Source organism: Passer domesticus, chromosome Z (assembly GCF_036417665.1).
Source record: "Passer domesticus isolate bPasDom1 chromosome Z, bPasDom1.hap1, whole genome shotgun sequence".
In the NCBI taxonomy this organism is placed as follows: domain Eukaryota; kingdom Metazoa; phylum Chordata; class Aves; order Passeriformes; family Passeridae; genus Passer; species Passer domesticus.
Window position 1 is genome coordinate 50844538 of NC_087512.1, and position 21542 is coordinate 50866079.

At 43.2% G+C, this 21542-nt stretch overlaps 1 long non-coding RNA gene across 5 annotated transcripts; it reads left to right on the forward strand.

The window, feature by feature from the left end:
- The first annotated feature begins 1525 nt into the window (after window positions 1–1525).
- On the forward strand, window positions 1526–21447 carry LOC135291514 (uncharacterized). 5 transcript variants are annotated; one of them, XR_010354326.1, is made up of 7 exons: window positions 1526–1791; window positions 10775–10926; window positions 11453–11526; window positions 12323–12406; window positions 12890–12966; window positions 13373–13477; window positions 14195–21447. It is a non-coding gene; the product is annotated as an uncharacterized LOC135291514 (long non-coding RNA). The 5 variants fall into 5 exon arrangements; XR_010354325.1 differs by lacking the exon at window positions 11453–11526 and having other exon boundaries at window positions 1529–1791; XR_010354328.1 differs by having other exon boundaries at window positions 10775–12406; window positions 13344–13477.
- The last annotated feature ends 95 nt before the right edge of the window (window positions 21448–21542 follow it).

Consider the following 21542-nt stretch of genomic DNA (forward strand, 5'->3'; position numbering starts at 1 on the left):
GAAGCCACATCATTCTGAATGTCTTGACAGATGGGGCAGCTCCACTCTGTCCCTGTGGCCATTTCTGTGCTCTGCAGAGGGCTGGGGAGCAGTGAGGACCATGAGCTGCTCCCACTTGCAGAAATGCTTGGCAGGAGTCAAGGTTTGAACCAGACTGGCCCAGGCTCTGCTGGTACCCAAATATCAGCAGAGAGAGACATGATATCAGAATCCATCCTCTGGTGAGGTCACAATCTGTCACTTGTGATGTCATCAGGATGTGAGACAGGATGTTCTCTGCTGCAGGTGCACAGTGAGGTGCCAGGAGGAAAAAAGAACTAGGAGTTTCTTGTTTTGAACTTCTACATTTCCACATTGCTGTCCCTTGATCATCTGTGTCACACATCCATGGCTGTGTGTCTTGACCCTGCTTCTGACACATGGAGTGTCTGCAACTTCCCCTCACTACCTTTCCATGTTTGATGATGGGATTAGGAGGATTTGGGTGTTTGGTGGCCAGCCCTGTGGGCTGTGTCCCTGCTTCAGGGAGAAACAGAAAGGAATGTTTTACTCCAGACTCATCCACTCCCACTGGCACTTGCCCACAGTGCCAGGTCCCTCTCCACTTCCCAAGTCTCCATGTTTCTGGAAGCCAGTGTGTTGGTGCTCCTCAAACCCACCAGCAATGGAACCTGATCCCACAGCTGCAGGAAGGAGCTGGAGTTGCTGCCTTCCTGAATAGGGTAGAAGGGCCCTTTGCCCATAACTCCAGAGAGACCAGGAACCATCACCATTGTTGGCCCCACTGTCCCATCATCCCTTCTTACCTCAAGCTATTGTCAGTACATTTGAGTCTTTACATTTAGAGAGCATACTTTGTTACCTTGAGGGCTGGATAGTGCAAGTTGGGACTGCTGGTGGGGGCAGAGCAGGCACTGGCTCAGGTCAAGTGACAGCCTCAAGTAACATGCTCAAGTGACAGCCCCTGGTCTCTATTCATGGGGCTTCTCATCTGCCCCCCTGGGAGAGGCCATCACATCCAGGCTTTTCAGGCCTAAACCAGATTTTCCCAGGATTTTTTGAAGTCACAGTTTGTCATTTCTAGAACCCTGCTGGATCAATGGTGATGGCACAAGGACATTTTATGCGGCTTTCTGGGACTCTGTGACTGTTCTGCTTTGCTTACCCAGTAAAAAGGTTTGGGAGCTGAGTTTGGGAAAATCACCAGATGCTCTTTACTCTTTAAGTAACTGTCTTGTTTTGGAATGGGAGAAAAATTCAGGGAGGTGATGTAAAGCTTTTTGTGTAACTGACAGTCTGTTGAACTACTGAGAAGCTGGACACGCTTCTGGGAAACACATATGTTAAAGACGAAAAACTCCGGGAACTCTCTTCCTTTTCTGGCCCGCGAGGAGGTGGCGGGCTCTGGCCTCAGCCCCTGTCTCGGCCAGGCCGGGCCGGGCCCCTTCCTCTCCCGCCAGGCTCCCGCCGGCCCTCTGGGCTCCGGCCTGGCCGGGCCGGGCTCCAGCGGCTGCCGGGCGGGAGCGCAGGGGAGGCTGCCGAGCCCTGTCGGAGCAGGGCCGCTGGTTGCCGCTGTCAGGCTCCCTCCCTCCAGCGCGGCTGAGACTACAGACCTCTCCTGCCTGTGCAGAAAACTAAAGACCAGCCGCGAGGCCGATCCTGGCTCAGCCTAGCCGCAGCTCTCTACAAGTTACCAGTAGTCTGGTAGGCCTTTCAGCACCCCAGTCTTCTTTCAGCTGAGAGAGAAGAACAAAATGTGAGCATGTGAAAGAACAGCATGAAGACATTAAGGTCAGTAGAAAAAGTTAAGTCTCAGATGGGAGGGAGGAGGAGATGCTTTGTTTTTTAGAGCTGCAATGTTCTTGTAAGTTATAAAGAAAGGACTCTTTCTCCTTATAATGCATGAAACTATGGGGAGATGAAAGTGTTTAAACTGATATTTAGCAAAGGCCTCTATGCTAAAATAAGTAGATGTTAAAATGGCTGTGATTTCATGAGAAGTTTGAGCAGAAAAAGAGAGAAGAGTAGTCCCGTGCTTCTAGAAAAAGAAGATTTCTGTTCCCAGGGATAAAGATGGTTTTAGAAATAAACAGTAAGGAGAACTTTTACCTTTGAACAGCTCATCTTTAAAACAATACCTTGCAAGTCAACGTGGCCCACTGACAAGCTGTAAGAAGGCATGTGGTAATGGGAAGGACTTAAGGATAGCAGAGTTCCCCGGGTGGCTGCTGTTCATGACAAATTAAGGGCCACAAGAGAACTATTTATTTTCCTCTTGTGGAGAAGTCTCCATGAACTTAACAAGAGAGACTTCTCTCCCTCAGTGAAGTGAAGAAAGACTATTTTAGAAGTGGTAATCTGACTGGAAATCTTGGGTGTGGTTTCTTTCCATTGTCAGTAAGAAAGAAAAGGTTGTGGGGGAGGAGAAGTGTTGTGGAGGGTTTGTTTTGATTCTTCCTACTTTTTTTCCTTCTAGTTACTTCTAATAAAATTTTCTTTATACCCTCTTAAAGTTTTGAACCTGCTTTGCCTTTCTCCTCATCCTATCTCACAGCAGAAAGTGAGTGTATTGGTGCTTGGCCAGCAACAAACCTTCCTATTCTTTAGTGCATTGGCCAGAAAAATTATAAATTGGAGAAATCTTAAATTGACAAACCTAAACCAACACAAAATTAGTGTTTCCTGCCCAGTTTCGAACTAAAACCACCACAGTAGCTGTAAACTCCTTCCCAGATTTTTCCCAGACACCTATAAGCTACAATTAGCTCAGGCTTTTTAAAAAGGTAATGAGAATCAATCAGTTTCCTTAGACAAGTCTGAAGATTCTTTATTGACTTGAGGCAATTCAGAGAAGGTGTCCAATAGCAAACACCACAATCTGTTCTGAAATGTAATTAAAAAAATTCTCATTATAAGTTTTGTAAGTATTGCCAGTGATTTCATCTCAGAAACTGTTGCTTCTGTTCTTCACTATTTTGCAGTAGTTTTCTTTGTGCTTTTTAGCATGATTTATTTATAAATAATTTCTACTGTTCCTCCAGGGGAAAAAGAAATTAAACCATCTACTAATCCTAAAAAAGCAAAACAACAAAACAAACAAAACAAACAAAACCATCAAAAAAACCAAACAAACAAAAAAAAACAAACCACCCCCTCCCCCAAAAGAAAAAAAAAAAAAAACAAACCAAAACCCAAACAAAAACCCAAAACCCAAACAAATATGGACTAAGTATTCCTATTCACCAATTCTTATAGAGCACCCATTTGGTCAATACTGAGGCCAAAACATCATTTCATGTCCTGGTGAACTGACCTGGAAGCTGACCTTGTCCTTAATTTTTGTGGTTATAGAACTGCATTGTCCAGGGACTCCAGTGGCATCAAGGCTGGCTGAGCAGTTGCAAGTTTAGCCATCAGAACCTTCTTTATTATCCCCTCTCAAAATGCTCAGTCATGGTCTGGTCTTTCTTCAGCAGAACTAGAAATAAAAGGTACTTCTTGCCTGTCTCCGGTGATGTCGCTCCTCTTCGTGCCAAAATGCAGGGATGGCATTTGGTCACCTCATAAAAGATGATGAACAAATATAAAAATGTGATTATTGGTGTCCTAAACACAAGTGTGAGACACAGTGCAGACAGTGAAAAAAATGGAAAAAAAAGTTTCTGGATATTAATAATCCTCCAAAGGAGAATTTTAAAAAAGTTTACATAGAACACTTTTTCCTTCTTTCATACTAGTCTGTAAAAAAACCCAATAATATAATTAGCCATACCTTTTGGTTCACAGCAAGGATATAACTAACAAGTGGCACATAGCAGTGTCAGCTCCTTAGTGAGCACCCTGTAGGTAAATGTGCCACACATGTAACACAAGCAGCAGACAAGAGAAGAGATGAAGAGGCCTGGAGCCTTTGATCACCTGAGGATCCACAGCATTCTGGGGACTCTATTTGTAACATAAACATTAATTTTAAGACCAGTTACTTCAAAGCAGAAATGAGAAAATTCTGCAAAGAACTCTGCTGGTCTCACAGTCTCTGAACACCCTGAAGTGGTGGGTGCTCCTGAGCACCAGTTCCACCTGGAACATGCCATCACACCATTCTTACCAACTTTACAACTGGATCTCCATACAATACTCTTTTTTTGGTTTATTTTCTTTGCCAGCCCTGTGCCACAGCCACACTCTCATGTCTGTGTAAGGCAGAGTCCCAGGCTTGGCTGCAGCAGACAAAGGGAAACCTTGTGAATTGGCATATACCCTCAGACGCTGCATGGGCTGCCTCAGATTTTTGCAAAACCGAGCCAAAAAAGTTGTTCAGACCTCAGATTTCACCTGATTGAGCTGCCTGTGGATGTGCAGCAGCAGGAGATACATCCCAAAGAGAGCCTTAAAGTTTGAGCTGTTTTTAATGTCTATTGAAAGGTTTAACTGCAGATCTTGGGTGACACGGGGTTGAGATTTGTTTTTGCAAAGCAGAAGAATGGTGGCTCACAGAGAAGGAAATACCTTGTGTCAAATTGTATTTTTAGTGTTTTACATAAGTTTACATTTTCCGGTACTGCGGAAATGCTCTTCATACTGACTTCATAGGGGTTTTTTGTCCTGAAGATGCTTCTTAGAAAAGTCTTAGAGTATCAGAAGACAAAACAGTCTCTGGGAGGCAGTAAACTCTGAGTCTTGCTCAAGGCTACTTTAAAGAAAAGAACATGAAATTCTAAATTCTGCAGAAATGTTTGCATGCCCTAATTTCATCTCTCCTTCATTGTTGTATCGTGCTTTTGTTTTCTTAGTAGGTGTATGGTTTGATTTGTGATTTGGTAGTTTTCCTTGGGGCTGTTTTCCTTTTGTCTCCACCATTTCCCAGTTATTTCGTCATCTAGTTTCTAGTTTTTATTTCTCCAAACTTTACCCGTTTATCGAAACCACTTTTCCTCCCTTGGAATGATATTGGTTCACGGCTGTTATCTCCGCCTAGGATTTTTACTCCCAACTCTCCTGATTTGTTGAAAGTTGTGCCTACCCCTGACCTCCCCCCGCATATAAGTCTTTGTTTGCCCCTTGATCGGGGTCCCAGGAGAGGAAAAGGGGAAGTTTACCATCAAATAAAGTTTCCCTGGGACCCGTGTGCGCCGCCTGTGTTTGATATTGCGCTGAAACAACTGACAACTGCGATTCACCGGAGCTCCAGGGGGAACCTGCTGCCCCCCCTCTCTTGTCATCAGCTAGCCGGGGAAGCGGCACTTCATAGTTTGGCCACAGCTACTCTGAGGTGAAGAATAGATGCCAGTATCTCCACAACAAGCTGTCCACATGAAGAGATCAATACAGGAACTGGACAATCAGGAAGTGGAGTCCTGGCACCAGCTATCTGCTTCAGCCAGCCAGTCTATCAAGTGTAGCTTATTTACTTAAAATTTAGGATTATTACCTGTAAGATTATGTATGCCATTACTGAATTGTAACTTAACTATTTAAGATTATGTAAATTAGTGTCAAACTTTAATACTTAAAAAGTTTCAGTATTGTAACTACTTTTGTTGTTATCGCTTATGCCATATTTGAAGCTGCTTTTTTCTTGTCTTTTTCAAGGCTTAGGTTTTGTGCATTTAAATAAATTGATCAGTAGACACTGGAGACACAGTAATTCTCCTGTGAAGTTGTGCACATTTTAAGAAGAATACTGTAGGAAGTGGAAATACTTTGGGATAAGTCTAAGTCTGTTTTCTCTTCTTTCTTGTTAATGCAAACTATTTGCCTGGGGTGATAGAAGGACTAGAAATTTGCAGAAAAGAACAATAAATCACCTTGTTTTGGAGGGTTAAAGAGGCAGAAACTCACCCCTGCAACTTCGGCCGCCATTACAGTGATGGCTAAAAGTATTTGCTGGTAGCTGTAGGTTTTTCCTATACAATTGTTACTTCCATTTTGGAAGATGAGAGCATTTAACAATCTAGTAGTTCCACTTTAATAATATTGGGAAAATGAATGTTTTACAAAAATCAAACATATCTAGGTTTTGGACAAGATTATAACTTAAACATGTTAGTATCTATTTATATGCTACTATCAAGTATTTTTTGAAAAGAGAGAGGAAAAAGAGGGTATTTTTTACATTAAATTCTTGTTGAAAGATTTTTGCCCTGGGTGCTATAAATATAACAAAGATAACATGTCTATAACGATAAACTACTGTGATTACCAAATAGCAGAAAGTTTCATTTCATGCAGCTTTTTGGTTTATTTTCATGTAAATTATTGCTTACTTTGACCTGTGAAAGGACAGATTATTTGGTCAAAACTGAGCCAAAACTTTGAGTGTCTCACTGCATTTGTCATTTCAAAATGATGCCAATTGAAAAAGGAAGCATTGTTTTCAACTTTTCTTTTTCTTTTTTTTTTTTGTGCTTTTGACAAGATTTTGATAGTATGACTACCAGACTTCATCTTGACAGCATCGAGTTACCCTGTTGTGTGTCAGTGTGAACCAGAAAATGTTTCTCTTTGAGAAGACAGGCAGTTCTCCGTACTGGGACCCATTCTGGCAGTTCTGTGCCCTGTATGTAAGCCACGTGCCTGCGTCTGACGTGAGCTGTCACTTGGGACACAGCACCTCTGTGTGTGTTCCCATTCTTAGCCCTGTCTCTGTGTCACTGAGACCCTGCATGGCTGATGGATTATTTTCTTCACCCCTCTTTCATAGCACTGCCCTGTACTTGCCTGCACCTCTGAGTTACAGACTGTGCCTACACTGCAGCTGGAAGTCAGTATTGCTGCAGAGGTCCAGCACTGCAGTTCATCGTTGGACCAGACAGGGCTTTAATGGGAGGTTTTGCTCCACTTGCACTGAGTGTTTCTGAAGCCTTGTGAGTGTCCACAACAGCCACAGAATGGTACTGTGAATCTGCACCTCTCTTGTGTACCTGGAGTGGACATTGCTGTTCAGCAAATGCTGGGAGCCCACTGAAGCCGGGCTTGTGATGGTGTTACTGCCTGCTGTGTAGACCTGACCTGCTCACACAGATACACAAACATTGCCCATGGTGACGTGATGGCTGGGGTGGCTGATAAAGTGCGTAGGAGTGCTGCTGTCATGTGCAGGCAGAGAAACAGGAAAGATGTGCTGGTGAACAGGAGAGGATTTGTTCTGGCACATTTGAGTAAGTGTGCTGCTTCAGAGAGTGCTGGACATCCAGTGCTATTCCTTCAGGATTCCACTCCATCACCACTTCAATGCTGCAGGCGCTGTAGACAGTTGAGCTCCTCACGGGATCTCACTAATCCTTGATCCTGGCTGCTGTAAATCCTCATGCTGGTATCTAGCGGTGATCAAGCTGCATGTCTCTGCTCTTTTTTCCCCACCATCAAGCCACTGCAGAGAACTGACTCCAGCTCAAGACATTGCACATGATCAATAGGAAACCTGGCTTTGGTCTTTCTGGCATGCAGTTCTGCTCAATGATGGGATACAGCTTAACTGCATCACTTGTCTGAAAAATCAAAATAGGCTTTAAACATTTTGTGTTTTGAAAGCATAAACTTTGAGAATAAACTTCCGCCAGTTTCAGCAATACTGTGGAAAATATAATGGGAAGTAAATGAGTATAAAAAGAAGTTTATACTTCATTTGCAGAAGGTATATATCTCATTTGCAAAGAGCATGAATCTTTTAAAAAAAACTTTTCGTGATTTTTTTTTTCCTCAAGTACACATCATTATTCCCAATTACTACTCCCATCACTTTTTCCCACTCTTGCTCCTCCATCCTCACCAACACCATGGAAGGATGGAGTGGGACATATCCTCAAAATGAAAAGACTTGCAATGCCTGAAAGCTTTCAAAGGAGACACAAGGAATGACAGTGCTAGGCAGAGCTCTTTGGATCTTTGCTTTAATTGAATCCATGAACAGTTTGGGTTGAAGGGGGTTAAACACCATATCATTCCATTCCCCTGCCATGGCCAGGGACAGCTTCCACAAGCAGGTTACTTCAAGCCCTGTCCAGCTTGGTTTTGGACACTTCCAGGGATGAGGCAGCCACAGCTTCTCTGGGTACCCTATTCCAGTGCCTCACCACTCTCACAGGGAAGTATTTCTTCCCAATATCCAATTTAATCCTGCCCTCTTCCAGCCTGAAGGCATCACCCCTTGTCCAGTCACTCCAGACTTTGTCTGGTCTCTCTCCAGCTCTCTTGGAGTCCCTCTAGGCTCAGAAAGGGGCTCAAAGGTCTCCCCGAAGCCTTCCTTTCTCCAGGATGAGCCCCACCAGCTCTCGCCACCTATCTCCATAGCCGAGAAGCTCCATCCTTGGAACAGACTAACTAAACTAAATCTCGGGGCAGAAAACAAGTACTTGATTGTGATGAACCATCAGGCTTCCAGATAAATAACTTATGTTTAACATGTCTCAGTAGTTGCAGAAGCTACAGAAAAATAATAAAAGCAAGTAAATTGAGGTAAACTAGAACCAGACGTAACAGAATGCTGACGCCTTCAAATCAAGGACACATGGCCAAACAGCCATGACAAGGCCAGATTATGAGGAACAAAATAAGGGCAACTCATCAAACTGGGTAAAGTGTAATTGTGGCAGGGGAAATTGTGATCATCAACTCGTGGCCACCTACCCAAGAAACCCACCAACCCAACATATGGGTGACGGGCTGGAGCACAAGCCCATTGAGAAGCAGCTGAGGGAGCTGGGGGGTTTAGCCTGGAGAAGAGGAGGCTCAGGGGGACTTTCTGGCTCTCCACAACTCCCTGACAGGAGGGTGCAGCCAGGTGGGGGTAAGACTCTGCTCCCAGGGAGCAAGGGACAAAATGAGAGGATACAGTCTTAAGCTGCAGCAGCAGAGGTTTAGGCTGGACATTATGAGGCATTTCTTTCCAGAAAGGGTGATTAAACACTGGAAGGGGCTGCCCAGGGAGGTGCTGAAGTCAGTGTCCCTGGAAATCTTTAAGGAACGTGGCACACCAATGCCGTGGTCTGGTTGACAAGGTGGTGTGTGATCACAGGCTGGACTTGATGATCTCAGAGCTCTTTCCCAATTAGTCAGAGGAGAGACCTCATTGCTGTATTCAACTTCGTGTGGGAAGTGAAGGGACAGACTAATCTCTGCTCTGTAGTGTCCAGTGACAGGAACCAAGGGGACCTGAAATTGTAACAGGGAAGTTTAGGTTGGATATTTGGAAAAGCTTCTTCCCCAAAAGGTCTTTGTGCAGTGGAACAGGCTTCCCAGGGATGTGATCACAGCCCCAACCTGACAGATCTCAAGGTGCACATTTGGACAATGCTCTCAGGCACACGATGTGATTGCTGGAGTGTTCTGTAGGGGCAGGAGTCGGACTCGATGTACCTTGTGGGTCCCTTCCAACTCAGAACATTCTGCGATTCTGTAATTGATTCTGTCATGAGCACAAAAACGAAGCTGAACACGTGAACTGAAACTGCCATATTAGGAGCGAGAAGGCCCTTTGACAGCAGCGACCGGGTCATCAGCCCGCCTCCTTTGGCTCCCTCAGCCGCCTCTGCCGCCCTTTCGCTGACTTAATCCGCCCTTTGAGGCCCTTCCCACTCCTTTGCCCCATCAAACGCCCTTTCTCCGCCCCTTCTTGCTCCTTCTCGCCCCCCTTTCCCCGTGCCTTTATTTCTTTTCCCGCCCGTGGCTCCCCTCACAGCGGCCAGCAAGGAGGACGCGCCGAAGCGAGCTCCGGGCCCCGAGGTGCTGAGGCCGGCCGGGCACTTGGGCGGCGTCTGCACCAGCCGGGGCCGGAGCCGCGACACGGGCCGCGGCCGGGGGTTCGTGAGGAGCAGCTGCGAGGGGAGGTGTGGCAGCGGGGGGGTCGGGGCGCCGCGGTGGGGAGCGGCATCCCTCCCTGGGTTGTGCGGGTCCGAGTGTGGCAGCGGGACCAGGGCGGTGACTGTCCCTTGTGCTGGGCACTGATGTGCCCACACCTCGAATCCTGGGGCAGTTCTGAGCGTCGCATGACAAGAAAGGCATTGAGGGGCTGGAGGATGTCCAGAGAAGGGAATTGAGCTGGGGAAGGGGCTGAAGCTCCAGGAACGGCTGAGGGAGCTGGGAAAGGGGCTCAGCCTGGAGAAAAGGAGGCTCAGGGGAACCTGGTGGTTCTGCACAACCCCCTGGTAGGAGAGTGCAGGGTCAGGCTCTGTTCCCAGGGAATAAGTGAGAAGCAACTTGAAGTTGTGTCAGGGGAGGTTTAGATTGGATGTTGGAGAAAATTTCTTCATACCTAGTGTTGTCAGGCACTGACAGAGTGCCCAGGCCATTGCTGGGTTTGTGGTTAGACTCAGGGATCTTAGAGGGCTTTTTCAGCCTTAACAATTGCATGGTTCTGAGATTCTGTGGCTGCTTTTAGACTCTATTTCTTGGTCTGGACAGTCATGGTGTCTGTGAATGTCAGCACCATTCTTCTAGCCTGCCAACTTATGGTGTATATTGTCCATGGCTTCCTAGACATTTGCTGTTTTAATAGAATATTGCACACATTTTGTGTGTATGCAGTTTACACTCCTTCAACTGTAAACAGAGTTTCTAAGTTAATAGAGAATGCTAGAACCTAAGTTGATTTTCACTTTGTTTTACAAATTGTAATTTCTGCAACTAAAATTATCAAGCCTGATAGGACAATTCTGTCTGTATCTTGTGCATCAATAAATATTTTCTCTAAACTTTTTATTTGTTTTATATTTTATTTTATTTTACCTGTGACTGATGCTTATAGAGACTAATGCTTTTCTGTAATATCTGGCAGGCCAGGAGAATGTTTCTGAGAGAAATGGAAAGTTTGGAAGCCATCCTGAAAACGCAGACAGTAAGAGTGCCTAAACCCATCAAGGTTGTAGAACTGCCTGGGGACAGTACTGTGCTGGTGATGGAACATTTGGAAATGAAGAGCTTACACAGGTAAAATAGTTATTTTTGCTTCCCTTGACCAGAAATTTTGGCTATTATGACAATGAAATCACTTGCTTTCATAGGAGAAACTTGTTTAAATTTTTTATAAAGCATGTCAAGGGACATATGGGAAGTTATGCAGCAGAGAACTGTATTAAATACTTTATAACGCCTCACTTAGCAAACTGATAATACATCAAGAAATAATTCTGGGTTTTGATTACTTTTGGCTTCTTTGTTTAGGTAATTAGTGGTTTTTACAATAAGGTTCGTTTTTACATTAGGGAAAATTACCAACCTGGTCACCTGTTTTGTGTACTTGCCTTTGATACAAGAACCAGTGCTGTAAGGTTTGCCATGAGTATGCAAAGGCACTTTCCCAAATGAATTAATCTTGATTTCAATATTTTTGCAACTCTTGGCCTTCATTTTGATAGTTTCAAACTTTTGACCCTTCTCTGTGACTAGCACTTAATATGATGAATCCCATCTGATTCCACTGGGGATCATGACCAATTTCTTTTCTCATTTTCAGAACTTCTGTAGCCAGTTTTAAGTCTTGTCCCTCATCCTGCTCGTTGCCAGGGTTTGATCCATGAAGAGCTCTCAGTGAGTCCCGAGAGAAAGGGCAGAGATCTTGTAGTTTGGATTTCAAATTGTACCTTTGGGGTGCAAATTCTGGGGGATACCTACTATCTGTGTTAACAGGAATAAAATGAAGAACTAAATTTGCTTTAAATGGCAGTGCCTTTAGAATACAGAAAGTGCAGAAAGGTCAAGTAAAGGAAAAGGAACATAATTTTGTTAATATGGGGGGCAACTGGCTCTAAGGGTTGTTTGCAATTACTACAAGACTTTCCCGAACTTTGTAGAGGATCAACTTTTATTAAAAATAGATATTAAACTAGGTCTACCTGACACCTGTCTTTGAGGCCTTTTAGAAAACAGCAGCCAGAGACAGGGATAGAAGAAAGAGGATCAGCCTTGTTTGATTCTATTTTCCAAAGACAGCTTCCCAGAGAAAATAATAATAATAATAAAAGGAATAAAATGTTCCACATTATGTGCACGCTTTCTTACACATACCTTAGTGAAAATGCTTAGTGAAGTGATATCACACAGGAATTAGAATTTATAGTTTATCATTGTTAGTAAATTTATTACTTCACTTTCAATAATGGTGGCAGAAACAACCAAGTAAGTACATTTTGTCTATATTAATATGCAGTCTTGATAGGAAGACAGAGTGCTTATAATACTGGAATGTTTTGGGAACCTATTTTGTTAGAGGTGAAGAACTGCTACTTACTTGATAGACATGTTCAAATAACTCCTGGAATATCGAGATCTGGATTCATTCTTGGGTCAGAGTTGCTAGCATTATTTTTGTTTCTTATACATTCAGCACTGCTTGGAACTCAGCTGGCTGATCTTCACCTTCATAACCAGCAGCTTAGAGAGAAGATGGAGAAAGAAGGGAGCACAGTTGGTACAGTACACAGCTCTTTGCAAAATTAACCTAATGAATAATAATTTACAAAATAATTAAAATAGCTTTTGCCACTTCAGGACAGGTACATCTTCTTCCACTAAAGATAGTATGAGAATAGGTTGGGATGAAACACACAGGTGGGGGTGTTCTTCTTTTTGCGTTTTTTGCCCTGTGTGGATCTCTGTGATCAATTCAGTTTGGGAACCTGAACCACAGTCTCTACAAGGACATGGTATCAGAAGAGATGCAGTATCTATCTCAAAATACAAAAATAAAGAGTATTCATTGCTGCTTTACACTTTTTTAAATTTAAAAACCAGCAGCAGCAACCATTGTATCAAAAAGAACATTAAAGCGCAACTTTTTTTCTCAATGGAAGCAGCATTGTACCGTTGCACAATTTTAAGATTCATTTGCATTGTGGATGCTCAGTATTTTGTCATTGGTGTTTAATTTTTTTCTTTGGTTTGAAACGTAAAGGACATGGACAAATGGAAGTCCAGTTTGTGGATCAGTTTGGCTTTCATACAGTTACCTGCTGTGGTTATCTTCCAAAGGTAGGTTGTATTTCATCAGACTGAGAGAATTTTAAGTTTGCCTCATTTTTCCTTTGGTGACAAAAAAAGGGTCAAAATTATCATAATGTAAATAATTTAATTTTAGTGGAGCCATGAGTAAGAAAAAGCATGGTTTATCCTGCTAAGAAAAGTAGTGCTTTGGACAGCACTTGTAGCTGCATTGGATACTGATGGCTCTTCAATTTTTGGGGTTTTAATCACTGAGAGATAATTATTTATTCCTCCAATTTAACATTTTAAGATAACATTCAATTAAATGGTAGCACTTACTGTCCCGGATGGTACCAGCACAAAGGCTGTGTGATCCTCAAAAGGTTTACTTGAAAAATAAGCAAATTTGCCTTTTGTGTGTGTAGAACTGACATCTGCAGTCCTGGTTCTTCAGGTGAAGAACTGGTGCAGTGCCAGAGAAAGGATCCAGCCCCAGATCAACCTGATTGAAAGGAGCTCAGGAGACAGGGAAGCAAGGGAACTTTGGACACAGCTTCAGGTACAAGCAATTCTCTCAGTTCTCATTACAGTGACAGCTGGGTATCAGTTATGTAGATTTTATTTTCTTAAAACAAAGTTCCCATTTGTTGGTGTGCACCAGGTTCTGTCGGTAGGAGACTCCAGTTTTTAGGGACTAAAATGCCCTTTATTCTAAGGTGTAATGGCTTTTGCCACATCACCCTCTGCTAACATTCCAGAGTGAATTCCAAAGTGCCAGCACTTTGCCTTACTATTTGGGAAATCTTACAGATGGAGATCATATTTCTCACTCCCTGGAACACTTCCATGATGAGAAACATACATAAGCAGTACTGTTCTGCACATTGTTGATTTTCTGTTTGCATCTGGTTAAGTGACTGCAGTTTTGGCTCTTTGGGTACTTCCTCAAGGTTGCTGAGAGATGCCTGAGCCTTCTAATGCCAAAATAGTGGTAGTTGTTGTTATTAAATCTGGTCAATATTGCAGCACCAAATGCAGTTTTGAATTCTTTACTGTCTTCCTAAAAGAGATTTGATTGACTCTTCTCCTGCTAGCTTTTATGAAAAACAGGAATCCTCTGGATTTGCTCAGCATCTCTGTTAACTTGGTCCTGTGCTGTCTGAAGTTACAGGTTTATTTAACTGACTTTTAAAAAGTTTAAAGTATGCAGATAAACCTCTACATTTTAAGGTGAATGACTGCAGTAATTTACATGTCTTGCTTTTCCCCCCTGCAGCTGAAGATACCCAGTTTTTTCTGTGGTGTTGAAATCATTCCTTCTCTCCTGCATGGGGATCTCTGAGGAGAAAATGTAGCTGAGGATGATTCTAGTCCAATTATCTTTGATCCAGCTTCTTTCTATGGGGATTCAGAGTATGATCTTGCAATAGCTGGGATGTTTGGTGGCTTCAGCAGTTCTTTTTATTCTGTTTATCACAGTAAAATCTCCAGAGCTGCAGGGTTTGAGAAATGCCTGCAGCTTTATCAGCTTTTCCACTACATGAACCACTTTGGTTCAGGGTACAGAGGGTCTTCTATAAACCTTATGAGAAACCTTGTGAAGTTGCTGCTTAAGCCAAGTACTTCTTGCGCTGTTTGGAAAACCCCAGACTTGCTACTGCAGCTGAAGGTGCAGTGATGTTAAAAAAACCCTGTGAGATCCTTGACCTTCTTGCTCAGCTGAAGACCTTAGAATTAGTGAGTCCTACTGAGTACCAAGTAGGAACTTTTTAGAATTGTTGGGAATAGCTTTATCATGGAAATACCATGATTATTCACTAATGCATAGTGAGTAAACTAATCTCAGCATCCAGAAAGCACTTGGGATTATGCAAAGTAATACAAATAAATACTGAGGAGATGCCTAAAAAAGTTGCTCTCTGTGTTTTGTGGTGTCTTCCCCCCTCTTTCTCATGCAGTTGTGAGCATGATTGCAATGTTAACAACATGGTTTGAAAGCCAACAGGAAAATAATGTAACAGGAACTGTAAGAAGGGATTTGGACTTGCTGTTTATTGTCATAGAATCACGGAATGGGTGAGGTTGGAAGGGATCACTGGATGTCATCAAGTCCAGCCTCTCTGCTTTAAGCAGAGTCCTCTAGATCCCATTACTCAAGGTTGTGTCCAGAGGCTTTTAAAGACCTCCAATGTGTTGCTAATATGATTCTTTTGGATGGAGACTATTCTTTTATAAAGTGGAGTGAAATTTTGATGCCTCCTAGCATGCTTGTAGGCTGTTCTGTGCTTTCTGGTCAGAAAAGAGCTAGTTCTTTTCCCTTATTTGATTATATTTATGTCAAATAGTGTGTATTTTTAGAGAACTCTCCAGGTAAGACACTTTGCATGTACACATCTTGTGGAGGTGTATTCTCTCACCACTGCAAACAGAAGATGCTTTTTGACAGCTGTCACTGCCTTCACAACAATGCCATCTGGTCATGGTGCAGTCTTCACATACATTTTCTGTAGCTTTAGAGTACAGGTGCCATAAGCTAACATTTTATTTCAGTCCTTGTGGAGAAATATTAAAAGACAAGTCTGAGCAAAGGAAGTCCATGGTGGCAATAGTTCAACAGAAACAAGAAGTTTGCAGCCCCAGGAGTGGGGACACTGAGGGAGCCAGGTGTGCTGCCCTGAGGGAAGCAGGAAACAAAGGATGGAGTGGCATGGAGGTGTTGTGGCCATGCTCTGTTTAAAACAATGTAGCCAATGGGAGCTAAGCCAAGGAAGGGCCCAACCAGTCACCAAAAGCTGAATTTTGTTTTATTGGCTAGAAAATACATAAAACTTTTCATACCTGCGTATGCTAATGAAGTAAAACCTCTACATGCTTTACATGTGTGAACTAAAATCACTCAATTTCCATGTAATCATGAAATTACATCAGCTGGAACTTTTTCTTTTCCTCGCCCCCAAAGAAAACTATAAATACAGCATAGGAGGGAGGGGGTCAGAGGACACTTGCCCTGTGTATCCTGGGATGACTGATGGGCTGTACCCTGCTGCTTTTCCACTGGGGTGCCTTCAATTTTGTATATATTTTACCAGTGTGTGGATGCTGATGATAAAATGTTCTGTCTGTGCCTTTTTCCTCATTCCATTCACCCAAACTTAGTCCAGTTGGTTGAGAAAATGCTTTGGAGCTTTAGCCAGCAGTCAGCCTGTTAAGATCCCGTAACTGATCCATCTTCCTTCATAATAAACTTAGAAGTTACTTAACAAGGTCATTCTCTTTACAAATCTTCAAATGTTTGTACCAAGCTATAGCAAAATTCTGCATTTATTACTAAAAAATAAAATATTGAAGCAAAAAGGATGTCCCATACATTCAGGAGCTTTTCCTTTCCTCCATGGGAGGCCTCAGTTAAACCAGCTGAAATAAATAGAAATTGTTCCATGAGATAGGAATAAAACTGGATTTGTTACAAGTGTCCATGTTAGGTTCTTTCACTTCTTTTATAGGCAACTCCCACCCCTTTCTCTCCCAATACATTCTATACATCTTCCTATATTTTTCTTTTTTAAATTCTGGAAGTGTAAAGTGTGAGAAGAGACAGGATGAAAGGCATCAGAGAGTTGCATTTTTAAAGTACCAACAAAATCTTAACAGAAAGTTCTGAAAAAATACTGCTTGTTATTATTGTATTGTATTTTAGAAACAGGCTTCTATCACAAGTCACTATGGCTTTGGGTCAGTTATGGGTTTGATTTAGACAATGAGCACAGTAACTTCAGGTGGAGGACTGGTAATGCAGCCAGAAGGGTATTGCAAAAACATAACACTTTTGAGAAATAAAATTATACCTTTGGGGTGAATACCATTAATATTAAAAAAAAAAAAAAAATTACAATTCCAGCAGAGGAAAACTACTCCTTTAAAAGTTACTGTTTCTGAAAATGAAACAGAAGAAAGTTATTTCTGTTCAACTAGTGTGAAAATCTGTAGTTTAAAAAAAAACATTTGTATTGTTTTATATAAATATTACAAAAGTTTTCACTAGCTAAGATATGTTAATATAAATTAAGTGAAATGATTGTCTAGGCAGCAAGAACAAGAAAATCCACTTGTTCTTAGTGTCACACTCACACTGTGTTTTTAAAGGAGATAAAAAGATAGCTTTACTCTGCTTATGATGCATTATACTCAACTCTAACATGGAGAGGGGACATCTTTTCACACACATGCCTAAGTTTGCATGTCATGTGTGCTCACAGCGGTCAAATAATGAAAGGAATTCTCCACTCTGTGAATCCAAGATTGAATTCTAAATTGTACCATCTGAGAACTAATTTTATGATCATGATCTCCAGCTGTCAATCAGCCAGGATTTAAAAAAAAAAAAAGGTTTTCTGAGAAAGAAAACATGCTACAGTTTCTGATATGATGATACAATTTCAATACTAAAAAGTATCTATTTCTTCTATTGTTACCTTCTGTTGTTTTCATGTCTCCTTGGTTTAGCTGGGAGGCCTCGCTTAAACTTTCAATTTACTGTGGATATCGCATCCTACAAATATGCAGAAGCCAGGAAACTTTATGAGCTTTAGATTGCAAAGTTGGGTACATGATACCTCTGGTAGTATGATATCTAAAAAGTCACATTAAAATATGATCCATCAGTTTAACTAAAATGAGGTCAGAAAATAACCAGGGTTATTCTTTTATATTTTTTTCTGTCATTTGTTACAAGGTGTCATGGTTTGACCCTGGCAGAATGCCAGGGCCCCCATGAAAGGTATATTTCCAAAATGGTTACTGTGAGATGTGACCTGGAAACAGAACAAAGCAGGCTCCAACTTGGGAATGGAGGGAAAAACACAACACTTTATTAATCTACAACACAGAAACATAAGGGAAAAAAAGAAAAAAAAAAACCACACACAACAATCCACTCCAGTATTTGGAACACTCCCAAAACACTCCTCCTCCCCCCAGTCCTCTAACATTCAAATCTCCTCTAACACATCAATTCTCAATCCAATACCATCCTTCACACAACTTCCCCCCAGTTCATCAGGAGAGAGGAATCTCCCTCTTACACCATGGGCCTCCCCAGGAAACACAGTGGGACCTCCTGTGCTTCTGTGTCACACGCGGCAGCCGCCCGGAGAGAATCTGCCGTGGTGACCATCTTCCTTCCATGTCCAGCGCTCTCACCACTGTCCATGGATCCAAACTGCTCCTTGGGTCCTTTTAAGAATGCTTTGTCGCCCAGTTCCAAGAAGTGTCAGCCTCTCACCATTTGGGACACCTGTCCCCCCCATATTTTTACTCCCCTGGGGCCTGGGTCTCAGGAACAGAGATCCTTCGCTGAAGGCAGAGGGCTCCACCACACCCTCCCCATCAGTCTCTCTTCCCTCTAACTCTCCTCACAGCCTTACCATTCTTGGCTTCCGGCCAACCGCCTCCCCCAAGGTGCAGTCTCTGCATTATTGGAAGAAATTGGTTTCACCCGTGGCTATGTAAGAGAAAAGTCCAGCCAAAGCCACTCCAGTCATCTCCTCCATCTAGGGCACTCTCATCTGCTGGCGTTTTCTTTACCTACTCAAACCTTCTCTTCTTTCCCATCCTCCGTCCCCTCTCAATCTGCGGCACAAGATATCAAATTCCAAGCCAGCACAGTCTCTATCATTCTCTCCCAGGGGGGCTGCCCAAACATCCCAGGTCTCCTCCACCCCTGCACCTTGCAGGGCTCCGGCCTCCCTTCCCTCAGGCCGCATGGCCTCCCCCTCCCCCACCCAGACATAGCTGGGCAGGGGTAGGAGGTCAGACCAGCTCACCTGCCGGACTCCAAAGAGGAAGTTTCTCTGGGAATGCTCTGCTTTTAACCCCTGTGTGTTCTCAGAGGCGTATCCAAATCCTCAGTGGCCAGCACCAGATGCCAATTTCAAATCTGGCCAATGATTGGTTTGACCACGACTTTTCCAGAAACTCACTTCTGGGCCAAACCACGACACAAGGCATGAAGGGTGAAACAAACTCAAAAGTCTGTCTATGCCTAGGAAAATATATGAGGTTTTATATTTCAGATGCAAAGAGGAAGCACAACTCAAAAGTCTTGAAGCAGATGAAAGGCAAAATTCTAGCTCACTCAGAAAGGTCACTTCTGTCAGTCCTATGAAGAAAACTTCAGATTCAGAGTAACACAGAGTCAGACCTTGGGAGATTATGCACTCTGGAAATGCACACCTGCACCGAAGGCATAGTGAGGATAACAGGAGCAGGTTCCTCTGTGTCTCACCCCAACATGACAGGATTGCATGGGAGGGAGTGCAGCACAGAGAGGAAAATGCAGGCTACAGGGCTCCATATTATGGCAGCAGCAGAGAGATGAATATTTTTAGAAAGGAATTGCTTCTCTGAAGCCAGAGATTTATGGCCATAGAAAAAGACACCTGAAAGATTCCTTCATAAGATATTAGTGGATAATTTGAGGTAGTGGTTAAACAACAAAAAAAATCTTCTCTATAAAGAGACATCTTAAAAAGGTCAGCAACTGGCTTTTGAAACCAGTGTTGTGAAGGAGGTATTTCCTTAAAAACTTCATGGTTTTCTTTTTATCTTCAATAGAACAGGAAAAGTCATAACTGTACTAGGAATGTATTTAACGTTGATTTAATAACCTAAATATCTATTACAATTAAATAATATAATAATAATTAAAGCTATTTTAGAGTTCTGCTAGCACTTTGCTTTCCACTGTGTGGAAAGACAAATATTTGTCCATGCCTGTCTATCATTTACAAACTTCTCAGCCTCCCTTCCTTGCATTTAGAACCTCCTGAAAATAGAGACTGCTAGAACACTGCCTCTTTGAGAGGAATTACGGAGCAAACAAGCCTGAAGATGCAACTTCTCAGAAAGGAAGAAAATAGAGGATTCACCGCCAATGTTATGTCTTGTCAAACATCCCTCCTTGGCCATACAAAGGAGTGGGGAAGGGAAGATGTACCGGGGGCATGCACGAAGACGCCCCGGTGCGGCAGGGGCGGGCGGCAGCGGGGAAGGGGCTCTGGGTGGGGAGATGCCCGGGGGACCGAAAAGGAGGCAGGCGAGGAGTTTCAGGCTGCGAGCACGGCTCGTCCCTACGCGTGGAGCGCGTTCTGCCGTCCTCGCCTGCAGAGCCACTCGGCGGCGCTCCTGGCCCCGCGCTCCCGGTGCGCGGCGGCGGCGAAGGTGCCGCCGCTCCTCCCGGAGCGCGGAGCGCCAGCGGATGAGGCTGCTGTGGCCCCGCCAGGCCTCTCCATCCTGCGGCCATCCCGGCGGGAAGGGGCGGCGGGCGGGCAGCTGGGGAAGGGCACGGCTCGGCTCCTGGCGGGGAAAGGCTCCAGCCGCGGAAACAACTCCTTCCCCGTTCGCCTGGCCGCCGCAGGGACACGGGACACCAGCGACGGCCCGACCTTACTCTGCCGGGCACCGTGCACTGAGCTTTGATGGCCACGCGGCTGTGGCAGCGTTCCTCCTGCAGGCAGCTGCTGCTGCACCCTGGTCGTGGGCAGAGGGAAGGGAACTGGGAGCCACAGGTGAGGAGAATATCCAGTGCCAGTGAGTGCCAGTGAAAATGAGAAGTTGGATTTTTCACTTTTAACACCCCAAACCGCCAGTTACATCACTTCCTGTTACTTCTTGTAAAACAAGAGCAGTGTCTGCTTCTGGTGACTAGGAATATAAATGCTCTGGTGTTTGTGAAGGGCTCCTGGTGTTAAGAATGAGCACTGTGTCTGTAGGGATTGTATTCTACGTTTTTTTAATGTTTTGGGGTTTCTTGCCTACTGAATACAGTCCAGGTCATGTGAAGACACTGAGTATTTAAGAAAAACCAAAACAACAAACCATCAACCAAACAACTCCAAAACTAATCAGAATGGATAAACAAATGAGACTAAATTTGTGTTGGTCAGCTCTGCCAGTATGATGATTAAAACAGACATATTAATGGAATTGTGTTGAGATAGCACTCTGTGGAAATGACAGTGACTTATGAGGGATGAACACTCTGCCAAGCAAAATACTGAAAAAATTCTAAATGACTACTGAATACTGACAGATCTCTGTCAGTTGTATTTAATTCTTATTTTATGATTAAATATTATAATGATAAATAATGATGATTAAATATTATAATGATTTTTATATCTAATGTAAGCTATTTTTACCTTCAGAATAAAGTAGTTGGATGGCAGTAGGGTTTTTTTGCTTCAGTATTGTTTTGTAGAACAGCAATTCAAAATGTGCTTGTGCAAATATTTAATTATTTCTACTATTTATGTTTCTAAGCTCTAGCAGACAAGGAACACCATGCACTAAATGATTATTTCAGCCAATGAAACCAGGTTTTGTTACATCTGACTAAGTCCCCAAGTTTTGGAGGAAAAGTTAAAAGAAAGTAATGTCACCTCTCACTAACTTAGCAAAAACTGTTTCCACTTTACATTTATCCAAATAATGGTGCATCTACAGCTGAAGAAAAAGGCTTTTTGTGCCTCTGTACAACACACCACAATTCGGTTATGACAATACACTGCTGGAAATTCCTGTGATAATCTTAATCAATACAACTGATATAATGTAAATTACAGTCA